Source organism: Mobula hypostoma, chromosome 7, assembly GCF_963921235.1.
Source record: "Mobula hypostoma chromosome 7, sMobHyp1.1, whole genome shotgun sequence".
Taxonomy (NCBI): Eukaryota; Metazoa; Chordata; class Chondrichthyes; order Myliobatiformes; family Myliobatidae; genus Mobula; species Mobula hypostoma.
The window spans coordinates 147,669,538-147,686,930 of NC_086103.1; positions in this window are offsets into that span (position 1 = coordinate 147,669,538).

The following is a 17,393-nucleotide window of genomic DNA, read 5'->3' on the forward strand; positions in this document are numbered from 1 at the left end:
TCTGTTTACTTACAGTAACTGTGAACGTGAGGCTAGTGCTCCTTCAGAGAGCAAATCACCTCTCACTCTGGAGCTGGCAATGTTTGGGCAATCTGCTATTCCTAAACCTGCACATTTTCAGTTTTGTGAGGTGAGTGGAATTGGAGGTCAGCTCGGTCTGTGAGAAGTTTAAATGAACAAAATCTGTACGAGTCCTACAGGACATAGTTATCAGACGGTGCGGTTAGGGAACTGAAGTTTCTGCTGCATTTTAGAGGGAATTGACATCTATTCAGCTGTCTCAAACTTCTCACGGGGACTTCCAAACTCCTACAATCACTGCAGTGAGAGATTTGTGGAAATCTTGGAAAAAGGCATCAGTAACAACAACAATCTGATTTACGTAAAATAATTTGAGGTACTTTTCTTTAGCTGTTTCCAACAAAATTTGACACAGCCTTATGAAGAAATGTTACTGGCCTGGATTTTACAAGTAGTTTAAGCTGGAAGTTCAGAAACCCAGTGTAACTTCACAGAGTGCAGTGCTCATCGACTTCTTAGCCAGAATGGATCATTCAACAGGTATAAATTGAATTGTGGATTAGTCATTCTGTAAAATTCCATAACACGTCAACATCTGCAGAATCTCCCGTGTTTATAAAATGTTATGTTTTAGTTACTTTAGTGAATACAGTGACTCAAAAGGTACAAGGAGAAGGTAGGAGAACAGAGTTGAGAGAAATAATAAATCAGACTGAATGGGCTGAAAGGCAAATTTTGCTCCTATTTCTGATAGTCTTGTGGTCTTATGGAGTACTCCAGGTTACAAAAGGGCCCTGAGAACTGTTTCTGTAAGTTAGGAATGAACAGAACCAACGCGCAGGAGAGGATCACAGAAAGAGCTGAGAGCCCGTGGGCATGGCGGGGGCGGGGTCAGTCGGCAGCCAGCCTCACCACCCCCGTGAATGAGAGACTGGGCCTACTCATTGCTCCCTGCTCTGCTCAGCTCAATGCCAACACCCCACTTGCTGGGGCTCGGTGCTGAGGGCAGCGCTGTGGAGTCAAAGCATGGGGAAATGGCTAGGCAGCCTTGCAAAATCCCACATGCTAGTTTGTATGAACAGTGCCCGCAAATTGGGCATTCATAACCCAAAGATGTCTGTACTAAGTGATCATTTCTATTCAGTGTGCCACCTGGCTCAGTATGTCTCTAGTTGGGATTTAGACAGCAGAGGCATGATAACCCAAATGCATTCTCATTAGAATAGTTGCTGCTGGTGAGGAGGTTACTGCTGTTGGTGAGCAGTTGAAACGATGTGATGAGTCAGAGAATTTAAACAATGGAGGGGTTCAACTCTCCAAATATAGACTGGGATAGCAATCGGATAAGGGACAAATAAGGAGAGGAGTATGTCCAGGAACTTTTTATTGATCTCTATGTTTCTAGGCAGATGAGGAAAGTGGAATCTCCAGACTTGGGTTCTGGGAAATGGGAGCAAATTTCAGGAGGGTACATCTAGAAAACTGTGATCAAAGTTTATAATAGAAACCAAGACATGACCAGGAAAAGGGTTATGAGAGAAACAGCACAGCCACTCAGAAGCCAATAACAATATTTACTCAGATGAAAAGAGGCCCAGGTGAGTTAGTGAATGAGTATTCTCCATCAGAATCAGAATCAGGTTTATTATGACTGAGATGTGTCAGGAAATTTGTTGTTAATGGCAGCAAAACATAAAACTTACCATAGGTTAAAAATAAATAAATTGTGTACAAGTGGAATAGTGAAGTAGTTTTCATGAGTTCATGAACCATTCAGAGATCTAATGGCGAAGGAGAAGAAACTGTTGCTCAAATGTCTAGTGTGGCTCTTTAGGTCCTGTATTGCCTCTCCAATGGTAGTGATGAAAAGAGGACATGTCCCAAATGGTGAGCATCCATCAATCCCTCTTGAGGCACCACTCTTTGACAGTGTCCTTGATGGTGGGCCATGCTGGAACTGAGTGACCTTCTGAAGCCTCTTTTGATCCCGTGCATTGGAGCCTCAACACTAGGCAGTAATGTAGCCAATCAGAAAGCTCTCCACTATGCATATGCTGAAATTTGCAACAGCCTTTGGTGACATACCAAGGCTCCTCAAACTCTGAATGAAATATAGCCGCTGGAGCGTCTTCTTCATGATTGCATCAATGTGTTGGGCCCAGGGCAGATCCTCTGAGATGTTGCTGCCCTTACCAAAGAAAATGTTGCTGTTGGCTCAGCAAAGGAAGATGTGGATGAAACCTGGGGTGGACTAAAAGACAAAGAAGACCTACTGGAAACCCTAACTATACTGAAAGTGGAAACAACACCTAGTTGAGGATTGCTGAGGGAAGTAAGGGAGGTAATTTCAGTTGTCCTGGTCATAATCTTCCAAACATTTATGTTTCCAGGATGGTGCCAGAGGACAGGGACATTGCAGAATGTAGGAAAACACAGCAATTGAAAGACAGTCCAAGCTCAGTGATGGGGAAAATTCTAGAAATGAATGAAGAGAGAGATTTGGCTTTTACCTGGACAAGCATTGGATGATCACACAAACTCAACAATGAGTTATGAAAGGCAAGTCCCGTCCCACTAACCTCTTTGATGATGTAACTGAGAGTGTTGATGAGGAAATGCAGTTGATTTCGAACTGTGTGTGGAGTTCCAAATGACATTTGATTTGGTGATATATAATTGGCTTATCAGCAAAATTGAAGGCCATTAAATAAAAGGGACAATAAAAGCATGGATAGAAAATTGGAAAAGGAATCAGAGAATAGCAGTGAAAGTTTTCTAATGGACTGGAAGAAGATGTGCAGTGGAGCTCTGCAGGAGCCAGCATTAGGTCAAATGTGCTTCTGAATGTATATTATTAATTTGGATAGTTGTACTGGGTACGACTAACAACCTACGAACACCTAACACCAACCTAACAACACCTAACAACCTAACTTTCCAGATCAGTCTGCCATGTGGGACTTGGTCAATTGTCAAAAGCCTGCTAAAGACCATATAGATAACATCCACTGCCCTAGTGGAAAGGAGGAGAGAGTGAGACTAACTGAATTTGTCCTACGTAGGTCCATTATATTAATGGTTCAAATTGCATCCTTCTAAGATTAAAACATTCTTTGATTCTATTATTCTATAATTTAATCCTACTTTATGCTTTATTATTTCCTTACACAAGTATTTCAAAATAGGAGCTTTTAAAAAATTGCATTATTTTAAAATATATTTGTGAAATTTGAGATTGCAATTTAGTAATACACCTGCTCCATTATTTAAGAGTGTTTCCTCATTCACGGCCTCTGAGTACTCTTCCAAGTTGTTGGGAATTGGTTCCTGATGACAGTAGAGTTAGGAATAGAGAAGTTCTTACCACAGAGCACATTTTATTTTTCTGGGTAATGTCTATTTTGACGTCAATAGGAAAAACTGTGATTTTGCCACTGACCACAGATATTGGGCCATTTGGGCCAATTAGAGGTAGGTTAGTCATAGTCATAATCATAGTCATAGTCATACTTTACTGATCCCGGGGGAAAGTGGTTTTCATTACAATTGCAACATAAATAATAAAAATAGAAATAGTAATAGTAATATTACTATTAGTAAATAGTAAATAGTAATAGTCATAGAAATAATAAATAGTAATAGGATAGCAGTAGAAAATAGCAATAAATAGTTAAATAGTAATATGTAAATTATGCCAGTAAATTATGAAATAACTCCAGGACCAGCCTACTGGCTCAGGGTGTCTGACACTCCAAGGGAGGAGTTGTAAAGTTTGATGGCCACAGGCAGGAATGACTTCCTATGACGCTCTGTGCTGCATCTCGGTGGAATGAGTCTCTGGCTGAATGTACTCCTGTGCCCACCCAGTACATTATGTAGTGGATGGGAGACATTGACCAAGTTAGATGCAACTTGGACAGCATCCTCTTTTCAGACACCACGGCGAGAGAGTCCAGTTCCATCCCCACAACATCACTGGCCTTACCAATGAGCTTGTTGATTCTGTTGGTGTCTGCTACCCTCAGCCTGCTGCCCCAGCACACAACAGCAAACATGATAGCACTGGCCACCACAGACTTGTAGAACGTCTTCAGCATCGTCCAGCAGATGTTAAAGGACCTCAGTCTCCTCAAGAAATAGAGACGGCTCTGACCCTTCTTGTAGACAGCCTCAGTGTTCTTAGACCAGTCCAGTTTATTGTCAATTCGTATTCCCAGGTATTTGTAATCCTCCACCATGTCCACGCTGACCCCCTGGATGGAAACGGGGGTCACCGGTACCTTAGCTCTCCTCAGGTCTACCACCAGCTCCTTAGGCTTTTTCATATTAAGCTGCAGATAATTCTGCTCACACCATGTGACAAAGTTTCCTACCGTAGCCCTGTACTCAGCCTCATCTCCCTTGCTGATGCATCCAACTATGGCAGAGTCATCCAAAAACTTCTGAAGATGACAAGACTTTGTGCGGTAGTTGAAGTCCGAGGTGTAAATAGTGAAGAGAAAAGAAGACAAGACAGTCCCCTGTGTTATGGGGAACTTCACAAGGGAGAATGGAGAGCAACAAATGGTGGCACAGGTTCCAATCCCCAGAAATCCTACTTATCATCAGTGTCATCATCATGTGATGGGAGATAATCATTCTGGTTCTGAATGGAAACCAGGAAATAAAACAGAGAACAGTTTACCAGACAGTGCAGAAAAATAGAGGAGATGCTGCTTTTGTTGTAATATTTTTGTTCATAGGTCATTGATGTGCATACCTATTCCACTAACTACAAGGAATTCATCGACATGTTTGGGAACAAAACTCATTGCAACTGTAGTTTAGACCTTGACAAGAGCTGTGTCACAGCAAGAGATCTTATGAAGCATAGGATAAATACTTCACATAGATTCCCAAAGTGTTGCTGAGAAAAGATCTCATCTCTCAAGGGAATCACTGCCTCATGAACATTAAGGAGTTTCCCGAAAGGCAATGAGGAATTCAAATCTCTTCAGTAGAAATGCACAGAGGCCACTCAAAAACAAAGGAAGGATTTCCCAAACAACCTACCCACCCATCCAAGTAATGCCCCCCCCCACCCCCGGTACCTGTGTCTGAATATCCCACATATAGTTATCCATCCCAGAACCCACAGGAGTGGATACAAGTCATCCTAAATCCCAAACAATATCTTAAGAAATAGATGGCAATACCTAAAAGGATGACAAATATGTATTATATGTCTTGGAGAAAATAAAATTGAAGTCTTTATTGATTTCTGCTGTGGAACATGTCTCCTCACATATTGATTCAGGAATTCAATATACACAAAAGCAGAAGTTTATTGGAGACATTCCCTTCAAGTGAAGGTACAGAGAGGACAACACATGCATAAAGAGAAGTGCAGTATGTTCTATGACTACACCAGTGTTGCAGGTGTCTCATTGGTCTCTGTAGGATCATTAGCAATGTGGTTCTCAGCATTTGCTTTCAGTTGGTACAATGACTTCTCTTCCATTTTCCGAATGGGGGCTCTGCTGTGTTTTCGTTATTTTTTTCATACTTTTATTTATGCTCAGAAATTATTTTCTAGCAAAAGTAATTTTGTATCTGTAATCCACTCGAGAGCTTTCCATAGCCTTTGAGGCCTCATCGGCAGACTCTTTCCATATATTTAACAATACCACCCTGTTCTATCTCGCTAGTTCTGATGCACTCAGAATGCAGCCATGAAGAGATATAGCTGAAACATCACAGCCCTCATCCCCCTCACAGATTGTCTCAGATCATATTGAAATGCTCATGACCCAAACTGAATTGAAATTGCCTTTGGATGTCATATGTTCTCCAATACATCTACGAATATATAACACTTCATAATTCAGTGCCCCTTCTGCTGAAACCTCTCTCCCCCTCTTCGCCCACCATCAAGGACATTGTCAAAGAGTGATGCCTCAAGAAGGAAGTAACCATCCTTAACTTCCTTTAACTTAACCTTCTTTATCTGCATTCTCATTTTTAATTTCTCCAACATCAATTCTCACTTAGCAATCTCTCCTGAGTGTCAAAAACTTTGATTATGCTTTTGGTTACTTTTCTTAATATCTTCACTTTAATTTCAGCTTGGTATTTTTTATCAAATTAAAGATACTGTCTAAATGAAAGTTGATGTTACCATAAGAGCCAAACCCATGATTTCTCCACCCCATCCAACTCCCACCATTCTGCTGAACGCCTGTGCAAAATTTTAGGAAAGCAATGAACTGGTGAAGTCAGACAAAGTAAGGGTTATTTAGAGTATCCAGTGGACATTGCATTTCTTTGTGTTCTCTGTTCCAGTTAAAACTCTTCAGAAGAGAAGTACTTTAGTGTGTAATACATCTGTGTAAAGGAATGGCTATCTCCTGTTTCCAAAGAGACTTTCCTGCCCAGCATCTTAAGCCCTTGTGGCTAAAGGGGTCAGGGGGTATGGAGAGAAGGCTGGTGCAGGGTTCTGAGTTGGATGATCAGCCATGATCATACTGAATGGCGGAGCAGGCTCGAAGGGCCAAATGGCCTACTCCTGCACCTATTTTCTATGTTTCTATGTTTCTATGTTTCTATTGTTTAGAAGTACTGCGCTGTTTATCATCATTGTTCAATAATATAGATAAATATATAGATAATGCTACAGATAAGAATAAGCATGGACCTTGTGAGAGAATATTAAACTGAAGGAGGGCAAATTACAAGAGCATTAGACAGAACAACAATGGCTAACCTCTAATCCTCTGGAATTTCACCTGTCGCTAAGGATGTCTCTGCTAGGGCCCCGGCAATTTCTGCACTTGCCTCCCACAGGGTCTGTGGGAACACCTTGTCAGGCCCTGTGGATTTATTCCTTAGGGCAGCAAGCACCTCCTCCTCTGTAATCTGTACAGTGTCTATGAAGGTGGTGCTGTTTTGCCTCACCTCTATAGATTCTGTGTCCGTCTTCTGAGTAAATACAGATACAAAGAATTCATCTAAGGTCTCCCCATCTCTTTCAGCTCCAACTTGGACTGTGATTCTGATCTTTCAGAGGACTAATTTTGTCCCTTGCAATCTCTTTGCTGTGTAGAACATATCTGTAGAATCCCTTTGGATTCTCCTTCACCTTGTCTGATAGGACAGCATCATGCCTTTTTATAGCCTTTCTGCTTTCTTTCTTAAGTGTTCACTTGCATTTCTTATACTCCATAAGCACCCTACTTGTTCCTACCTGCCTATACTTGCTATGCACATCCTTTTTTTCTTGGCCTCAATATCGCTTGAAAACCAAGGTTCCCTAAACCTGCAATCTTTATTTTTTATTCTGACAGGCACATTACAAGCTTTGTACTCTCAAAATTTCACTTTTGAAGGCCTCACAATTACCAAATACACTTCTGCCAGAAACCATCCTGTCTCAATCCACACTTGCCAGATCTTTTCTGATACCATCAAAATTGGTCTTTCTGCAATTTAGAATCCTAACCCGTGGACCAGATTTCTTTCTGCACATTTTCTGAGAAACTAATGGTATTGTGATCACCATATGCAAAGTGATCCCCTACACAAACTACTGTCACCTGCCCTGTCTCATTCCCTATTAGAGGATCAAGTATCACACACTCTCATGTTGGGATTTCTAATACTGATTTTCTGAATACATTTGACAGACTCTATCCCAGTATGGGAGTATGGGAGTCACAGTCAATATGTGGGAAGTTAAAAGCACCTACACTAACAGTCTCATGCTTCTTGCAACAGTCCATGATCTCTCTACAAATTTGTTCCTCTAAATTTTGCCGAGCGTAGGATGGTCTGCAATATAACCCTATAAACGTTGTCATACTTTTCTTATTTCTCAGTTCCACCCATAATGCCTCACTCAAAAAGTTCTCCAGTCTGCCCTGACTGAGCACTGCTGTGACATTTTCCCTAACCAGTAATACCATGCTTCCTCATTTAATTCCTCCCGCTCTGTCACATCTAAAGCAATGGAACTCCAGAATATTCAGATGCCAGTTCTACCCTTCCTGCAACAAGGTCTCACTCATGCCTACAGTATCATAATTCCAGGTGTTGGTCCATGACCTGAGCTCATCTGGCTTTCCTATGATACTCCTTGCATTGAAAAATACACAGCTCAGGACACTAGTCATGTCGTGCTCAATCTTTTGGTTCCTGACTTCATCTGAGATCTCAACAACATCTGTCTCCACAACCACTCCACTAACTCTTCTGGCACGCTGGTTTCCATCCCCCCTTAACTCCAGTTTAAACTCCATGGTGCAGCACAAGCAAACCTTCCCGGACCCTGGCACCTGAGAGGCAACGTACCACATGGGAATCTCATTCTCGTGCACAGAGCTTCCTGTCCATTCCCCTAACTAACGAATCCCCTATCACCACAGCTCGCCTATTCTTCCCACTTCCCTTCTGAGTCACAGTCAGACTCAGTGCCAGAGATCAGTGCACTGCACTGTGAGTTTCCTTTGCTGGGTCATTCCCCGAACTATATCCAAAGTGGCATACCTGTTGTTGAGGGAGATGGGTACAGAGGTATTGTGCACGGGCTGTTTAACCCCCTTCCTATTCCTGACTGTCGCACATTTTCCTGTGTCCTGCACCTTGGGTGTAACTATCTATCTCCATGTCCTGTCTGTCAATCCTCTCAGCCTCCTGAGTGATTCAGAGTTCATCCAGTTCTGGTTCCAACCGCTTAATATGGAGCGTTCGAATCTGCAGCTAGATGCACTTCTTGCAGATGTAGTCATCAGAGACACTGGAGGTCTTTCTGCCTTCCCAGCATTCCACTACCCTGCTTGGTACCTCTACTGTTCTAACTGAGGAAATATAAAGAAGGGAGAACAATAAGCTGTGGGGGAGAAAAAAACTCTACTACAGTTTTATTTTGCTTTCTCTCACTGAGTCTTCTCCTCGCCAAAGCCTCGAAGAGCTGAAGGCTCAAAATTCCCACTCTAACTCTAATCACTCCAATGATGGTCACTCTGCTTGCCCCTGCCTTACTTTAATTTGTTCTTGCCAAACAACCCCAAACTCTGATTGGCTGCTGTTTAAAGCTCCAAACTGCCTTTTCTACTCAATCAGCAAACCTGAGTGAACTACACCTTCTCAGGTGTCTGATCATACTAACATAGAACCATAGAAACCATAGAAACTACAGCACAGAAACAGGCCTTTTGGCCCTTCTTGGCTGTGCCGAACCGTTTTCGGCCTAGTCCCACTGACCTGCACACGGACCATATCCCTCCATACACCTCCCATCCATGTATCTGTCCAATTTATTCTTAAATGTTAAAAAAGAACCTGCATTTACCACCTCGTCTGGCAGCTCATTCCATACTCCCACCACTCTCTGTGTGAAGAAGCCTCCCCTAATGTTCCCTTTAAACCTTTCCCCCCTCACCCTTAACCCATGTCCTCTGGTTTTTTTCTCCCCTTGCCTCAGTGGAAAAAGCCTGCTTGCATTCACTCTATCAATACCCATCTTAATTTTATATACCTCTATCAAATCTCCCCTCATTCTTCTACGCTCCAGGGAATAAAGTCCTAACCTATTCAACCTTTCTCTGTAACTGAGTTTCTCAAATCCTGGCAACATCCTTGTAAACCTTCTCTGCACTCTTTCGACCTTATTTATATCCTTCCTGTAATTTGGTGACCAAAACTGAACACAATACTCCAGATTCGGCCTCACCAATGCCTTATACAACCTCATCATAACATTCCAGCTCTTATACTTAATATTTTGATTAATAAAGGCCAATGTACCAAAAGCTCTCTTTACGACCCTATCTACCTGTGATGCCACTTTTAGGGAATTTTGTATCTGTATTCCCAGATCCCTCTGTTCCACTGCACTCCTCAGTGCCTTACCATTAACCCTGTATGTTCTACCTTGGTTTGTCCTTCAAACATGCAATACCTCACACTTGTCTGTATTAAATTCCATCAGCCATTTTTCAGCCCATTTTTCCAGCTGGTCCAAGTCCCTCTGCAGGCTCTGAAAACCTTCCTCACTGTCTACTACACCTCCAATCTTTGTATCATCAGCAAATTTGCTGATCCAATTTACCACATTATCATTCAGATCATTGATATAGATGACAAATAACAATGGACCCAGCACTGATCCCTGTGGCACACCACTAGTCACAGGCCTCCACTTGGAGAAGCAATTCTCTACTACCACTCTTTGGATTCTTCCATTGAGCCAATGTCTAATCCAATTTACCACCTCTCCATTTATACCTAGCGACTGAATTTTCCTAACTAACCTCCCATGCGGGACCTTGTCAAAGGCCTTACTGAAGTCCATGTAGACAATATCCACTGCCTTCCCTTCATCCACTTTCCTGGTATCCTCCTCGAAAAACTCCAATAGATGGGTCAAACATGACCTACCACGCACAAAGCCATGTTGACTCTCCCTAATAAGTCCCTGTTTATCCAAATGCTTGTAGGTTCTGTCTCTTAGTACTCCCTCCAATAACTTACCTACTACCGATGTTAAACTTACTGGCCTATAATTTCCCGGATTACTTTTCGATCCTTTTTTAAACAACAGAACAACATGAGCCACTCTCCAATCCTCTGGCACCTCACCTGTAGACAGCGACATTTTAAATATTTCTGCCAGGGCCCCTGCAATTTCAACACTAGTCTCTTTCAAGGTCCGAGGGAACACCCTGTCAGGTCCCGGGGATTTATCCACTTTAATTTTCCTCAAGACAGCAAGGACCTCCTCCTTTTCGATCTGCACGGTTTCCATGATCTCACTACTTGTTTCCCTTAATTGTTTCCCCTAACATGATTGAGTTTTTTGACTAAGTGGCTGACGGTGGCTGATGGACGTTGTCTTCATGGATTTTAGTAAGGCATTTAACAGGGTCCCTCATGGGAGGCTCATCCTGAAGATTAAGGTGCATGGGATCAATGATGAATTGGCCATCTGGATTCAGAATTGGCTTGGTCATAGACGATAGAGTGTGGTGTTCAAAGGGACTTATTCTAGCTGAAGGTCTGCAGGGATCTGTACTGGGACCTTTGCAGTTGTGATTTATATAAATAACCTGGATGAAAATGTACATAGGTGGGTTAGAAAGTTTGCAGGTGATACGAAGATTGGTGGTGTTGTGGATGGTGCAGATGACTGGCAAATAATACAGTAGGATATAGATCATTTGCAGATATGGGCAGAGAAATGGCAGATAGAGTTTAACCCAGCCAAATGTGAAGTATTACACCTTGTAGAACAAATGTAAAGAGATAGTACACTGTTATGGGCAAAATCCTTCACAGCACTGGTGAGCAGACAAATTTTGGTATCCAAGTTCATGGCACCCTGAAAGTGGCTATGCAGGTCAATAGGGATGTTAAAAAGGCATTTTGCCATTATTAGTTGAGGCACTGAGTTCCAAAGTCAGTTGCTAAACTCTTGTTAGGTCACATCTGGATTATTGCATACAATTCTGGTTACCCTTGAAAGATGTCGAGGCTTTAGAGAGGGTGCAGAAGAGGTTTACCAGGCTATTGCCTGGATTAGAGGGCATGTGCTATAATGAGAGGGTTGAACAACTTGGGTTGTTTCCTCTGGTGTGGCCAAAAGCTGAGGGAGGATCTGATAAAAGTTTATAAAGTTACAAGATGCGCAGTAAGAGTAGACAACCAGTACCTGTTTCCCAGGGTTGAAATATCTAAAACTAGAGGGCATGCATTTAAGATGAGAGGGGGTAATTTTAAAGGAATCGTGAGAGGCAAGTTTTTTTTACCTAGAGTAGTGGTAGAGCAGATACATGACAAACTTTTAAGAGACATTTAGATAGGGACATAAATGTGAGGAAACTGGAAGGATATGGGCATTCTGTAGGCATAAGGGATGAGTTTAGTCGGCCAATTGATTACTAATTTATTTGGTCTGGCACAATATTGTGGGTCAAGGGGCCTGTTCCTGTGCTGTACTGTTCTATGTTCTATGCTCTACATGTGTAATACTCTTTCTCCCATTGTGCTAAGCACAGACTTCTCACACTGTTTGCATTCTAAGAGTAATAAACAATTCACCAAAGGAGGGTCACCAAATCTTAACTATCTAATCTCTGACAAGGGGGAAGATCTTCTGATTCAGGGACACCTACTCTTTGTCTTTATAACTAGTTCTACAACCTTGCTAAAGGCAGTGTTGTGTACAATATACAGGAGACTGGATACCTATGGATACAAGAGATACAAATATACGATAAAGTGGATATCTATGCTTTGTCTTGAGAGGGAACAAATCTGCTTTCAGCTTTGTCTCAGTCCAGAGCAAGGAGAAGCAAGGATGAGAGGGAAAAAAGGAAGAGAAAATACTGTTCTTAAAGAGACACAGGGACAGGGAAACTTAGGGGTACAAATCATTGAAAGCAGCTGAGTAGGTTAAGAAGCTGATTAATGAAACCTACACATATCTGTACCTTATCAAGTGTTGTATAATTTCTATAAATAACGAGTTGATACTGTTTCAGTTGCACTAATGTGTTCAATTCTGGTCTAGTCACCGAGTTTTAGGAAGGACGTGACAACACTCTTGGATCCAGGAAAGGCTTATGAGAAAGAGTCCTGGAAATGACAGATCACAATTACAAGAATCAGTTAGAAAGGCTGAGCTTATTTTCTTCAGAAAAGAGAAGTCAATAAGGAGCCTAATGGAAGTACTGTATATAAAGTGATGAGGGTTCTGGACAGAGAGGATACAGGGAAGCTGTTCACTTTGTTGAAAAAAACCAAGGACTAGTGGTCACCGGTATAAAACAAAGGGGAAGAGTGGCACAAAGAAGAATTTTTTTTACTTATCTTGTGGTCGGAATGCAGGATATGCTGCCGGTAGAGGTAATATTCAGGGTGGCCTTCAAGAGGAAGCTGGGTACATATATGTTGAAGATGAATTTGTAAGGCTATGGGGAGGAGTACTAGAGAGTGGCTTTGCAAACACAAAGAAATCTGCAGATGCTGGAAATTCAAGCAACACACACAAAAAATGCTGGTGAACGCAGCAGGCCAGGCAGCATCTATAGGAAGGGGTACAGTTGACGTTTCGGGCCGAGACCCTTCGTCAGGACTAACTGAAAGAAGAGGTAGTAAGAGATTTGAAAGTGGGAGGGGGAAGGGGAGATCTGCAATGATAGGAGAAGACAGGAGGGGGAGGGATGGAGCCAAGAGCTGGACAGGTGATTGGCAAAAGGGATACGAGAGGATCATGGGACAGGAGGCCCAGGGAGAAAGAAGGGGGGAGGGGGAAGCCCAGAGGATGGGCAAGGAGTTATAGTGAGAGGGACAGAGGGAGAAAAAAAGAGAGGAAAAAAAGTAAAAGGAAAAAATAAATAAATAAACAAATAAATAAATAACGGATGGGGTACGAAGGGAGGAGGGGCATTAATGGATGTTAGAGAAGTTGATGTTCATGCCATCAGGTTGGAGGCTACCCAGACGGAATATAAGGTGTTGTTCATCCAACCTGAGTGTGGCTTCATCTTGACAGTAGAGGAAGCCGTGGGTAGACATATCAGAATGGGAATAGGACATGGAATTAAAATGTGTGGCCACTGGAAGATCCCGCTTTCTCTGGCGGACAGAGCGTAGGTGTTCAGCGAAACGGTCTCCCAGCCTGTGTCGGTTCTCGCCAATATATAGAAGGCTGCATCGGGAGCACCGGACGCAGTGCATCACCCCAGCCGACTCACAGGTGAAGTGTTACCTCGCTTTGGTAGAGTTGGTACAGATGTGATGGGCTGAAAGGCTTCCTTCAATGCTCTAACCATTCTGTGGTTCAATGAGAAGCATCCTAGGTGGGAATTTGTACCTGAGGTCTAATTTCCATATGGGCTTCCTTCACTGGGTGAAGGTGTGAAGGAACAGAGAGGTAGCCCCTTAACGACTGGCCTTGGTAAGTGCATGGGCACTGTGGCTGATAATTCCAAGTAGTGGCCCTGGCCTATTGTTTGCCTGGAAAGTATAGAACTAGGTATCCTTGACATAGATAAACTAATCAGCCATTTGAGACTGAGAGAGACTTCACCCAATACACTGTGAGTCACAGATCATGTAATTCTCTAACCCAGTAAACTCTGAATGTTCATTCATGAGTATATCCAAGACTGAAACTGATCTTAATTTAGTCACTAAGGAAATCAAGCGGTTAGGGGATGAAAGCAGAGTATATGCAAAATGTTTAGTCATAATCCAAATGAATTTTAAGGAGCTAGCTTGCTTATTCCTTATTTTCATATAAAGTATGAGATAACCATTGATGAATCCAAAAGGAAAATTTAGGAGAATGTTTTTCACCTAAGAAAATCATTAGCATGAAGAACTATCTCATGGAATAACTAAAGTAATAGAGAGAAGATATAAATGAATGCACTGAAGGAATACTTGGACATCTGAATAGAATTAGAAGGAATAATGTAAGTGCATGAAACAGAATTCTTGGCAACCTCTCTCAGTCCAATGCGTAGTTTCTCTCTTCTATACTTTACACAATTCTGCCTCTAGTAAGGTTGTAAACCTGGTTGTAAAGAAGATTGGGAGAGGAGACCTCATTCCTGATGAAAGGCTACAGCTCAACACATTGATTGTTTATTTGCCACCATAGATGCAGCCTGGCCTGCTGAGTTCCTCCAACAACTTGTGTGTGTTGCTCAAGATTCCCAGCATCTGCAGTCCCTCTTGTGTTACTGGCAATAAGCCTACTTTCATTCCAGTCAGGAATCATGGTCAGACAATTACTCTCGGTAGCAGGGATGGGCACAGAAGAACAGAAGTAGAAGCAGGAGAGGCATACTTGCTTCTCCTTCCCTTCTTTCACCTACCCCACCCACCACAGGGTGTCCGCTCCAGTGTTGATTAAGTGCATGGCTGATCTTTTACTTCAGCGCCATTTTTCTATGCTACCTCAGATGTCTCTGTTCTCTACAATACTGAGCAACACAGTCCTCACATCTCTCCTGGGTTCAAAGTTGCATCACCTGCATGAAGAAATTTCTCATTACAGGCCTGAATACACAACTCCTTACTTTTGAGATTCTGCTATTGACTCTGGAAGTTTCATCCAAGGGAACAGTTAGATTTGATTAGATTATTAGATTATGAAGACATGCAGTCCTCTTTTATTGTCATTTAGTAATGCATGCATTAAGAAATGATACAATATTCCTCCAGTGTGATATCACAGAAACACAGGATAGACCAAGACTGAAATACTAACAAAAACCACATAATTATAACATATAATTACAACAGTGCAACAATACCATAACTTGATGAAGCACAGTAAAAAAGTTCAAAGTCTCTCGAAAGTCCCACATCTCACGCAAACGGGAGAAGGAAAAAAACTCTCCCTGCCATGCCGGACCACAGTCCAACTCTGAGTCGTCCGAAAACTTCGAGCTCTGATCAGCCCTCCGACACCGAGTACCGAGCACCATCTCTGCCAAACGCTTCGACCTCAGCCTCAGTCGCCAGCAGTAGGCAAAGCCGGGGATTTCGGGGCCTTCCCTCCGGAGATTCTCAATTGCACAATAGCAGCGGCAGCGAACCGGGCATTTCAGAAATTTCTCCAGATGTTCCTCTGCTTCTCACGTCTGTCTTCATCAAATCAGAATCATGCACGGCATCCTACTTACAAATCCGATATCATTTCACTGGAGAGCTGCGCGCGCTGCGTCGCGTCGCCATCTTCTCCTCCCGCCTCCCTTATGTTATGCCCTAATCTACACTTTCAAGCACCTGAAGATGATTGCTTGGTTCAGTCAGATGTAATAAGATAAGAAATAGGATGAAGAAGAGGCCATATGGCCTCTCGAGTCTGTTCCACCATTCAATTCGACCATGGCAGATCTGGACAGAGACTCAGCTCCCCATAACCATTCATTCCCCTTTCATGCAAGTGTCCATTGCACCGTGACTTAAATACATTTAATGAAGTAGCTTTTACTGCTTCCCTGGGAAGAGAATTCCACAGATTCACTGCTCTCTAGAAAAAGCAGTTTCTCCTCATCCCTGTCCTAAATCTATTTCCCCAAATTCTGGGCTATGTCCTTTAGCTCTAGTCTCACTCACGAAAGGAAACACCTTTCCAGCCTCTATCTTAACTTTATTGAAATCCTTCTGGAGATCCAAGCAGACAACATCCTCCTGCTTGACCCTTTGGCTTGGATTTGGATGCCATGATTCAAATTATCTATGTTTCGAGACTCTCCAAGCAAAGCGGTTGTGCTCAGACTGTGCATGTGGTACTGCTGGTGGAGAGAAAATCCTGGTGACAGAAAGCTTTGGTTTCATTGCTTGATAGTTGCTAGTCCACCATTCAAAATTAGGGAGCTTAAGGAATATAGATGAACTACTAAAGCTGGCTAAATATAATCTTGTTTTCTGCTTGTCTTCACTCCACTTCTGTGAGGTAGTGTGAGGGTGGAAGCGAGGCACCTTCCTGTGGTGGATAGTAAAACAGCTGGCGATCTAATTTCAGGCCACTCTCTGTTGCCTTTGAGGGTCAGGCTCAAAGCAGCAGGCATCTGACCCCAGATCTCACCCTTTATCTGATCATGGCACAGTGAATCTGGAGAGTCAATTATAACAATTTACGCCTTTACGAAAGAAAATGCAATTTATCAATTCTACAAAAAGATACAGTTCAAAATGTGCTTCTCCATATTTTTGTCTGACGTGTCTAACTCCATCCATCACACACAGGTGTTTCCTTAATACAACCTTTTCCAACCTTTCTAGGTTTAACTGGTTAGCAGAACTTCAGTCAGTTCCTTCTTTGTGTTCTCACTTTCCTTTTCATGTTTCCTCATATGGTTGAGCAACCTTTTATGAGTCAGCATACCTTTACCACATCCCTTGCTACAGTTCCTGAGTACCCCTTGCTCTTTTACTTTCTTACCTCTAATCTTTTGGCATTTAACTTGTAGTTTAATTTTAACACCCCCAGGCTGAGACCACTGGGGACCTGGGCTCCCTTTCTCTCACTACCACTCTCCAACCCCAAGTTTCTCAGGCTCCACCATCACCTTTTGGGTCTTTGGAGCCTCCATCTTCCTCCCACCCTGCCTTCCCTAAACACCCGGCTCTCCCCACTCCTCTGACACCTCCGACTTTCCTCCCTGCTTTAATCCCAGATCTCATTCCTATGGAGTCTTCACCACTTCCACTGACTTTCCCCTCTCTGAGGTTGAATGTTCTGTCCTCAGCAAGGGGCTTATCTTTGTCCCCCTTCACCGCACCTCAGTGACATCCCTGACTGCCACGATGCTGAGTTCTTCTGCCATCATCTCCATCTCCGAATATTTCCCACACCACACCGATAATCCCTTCTCCTG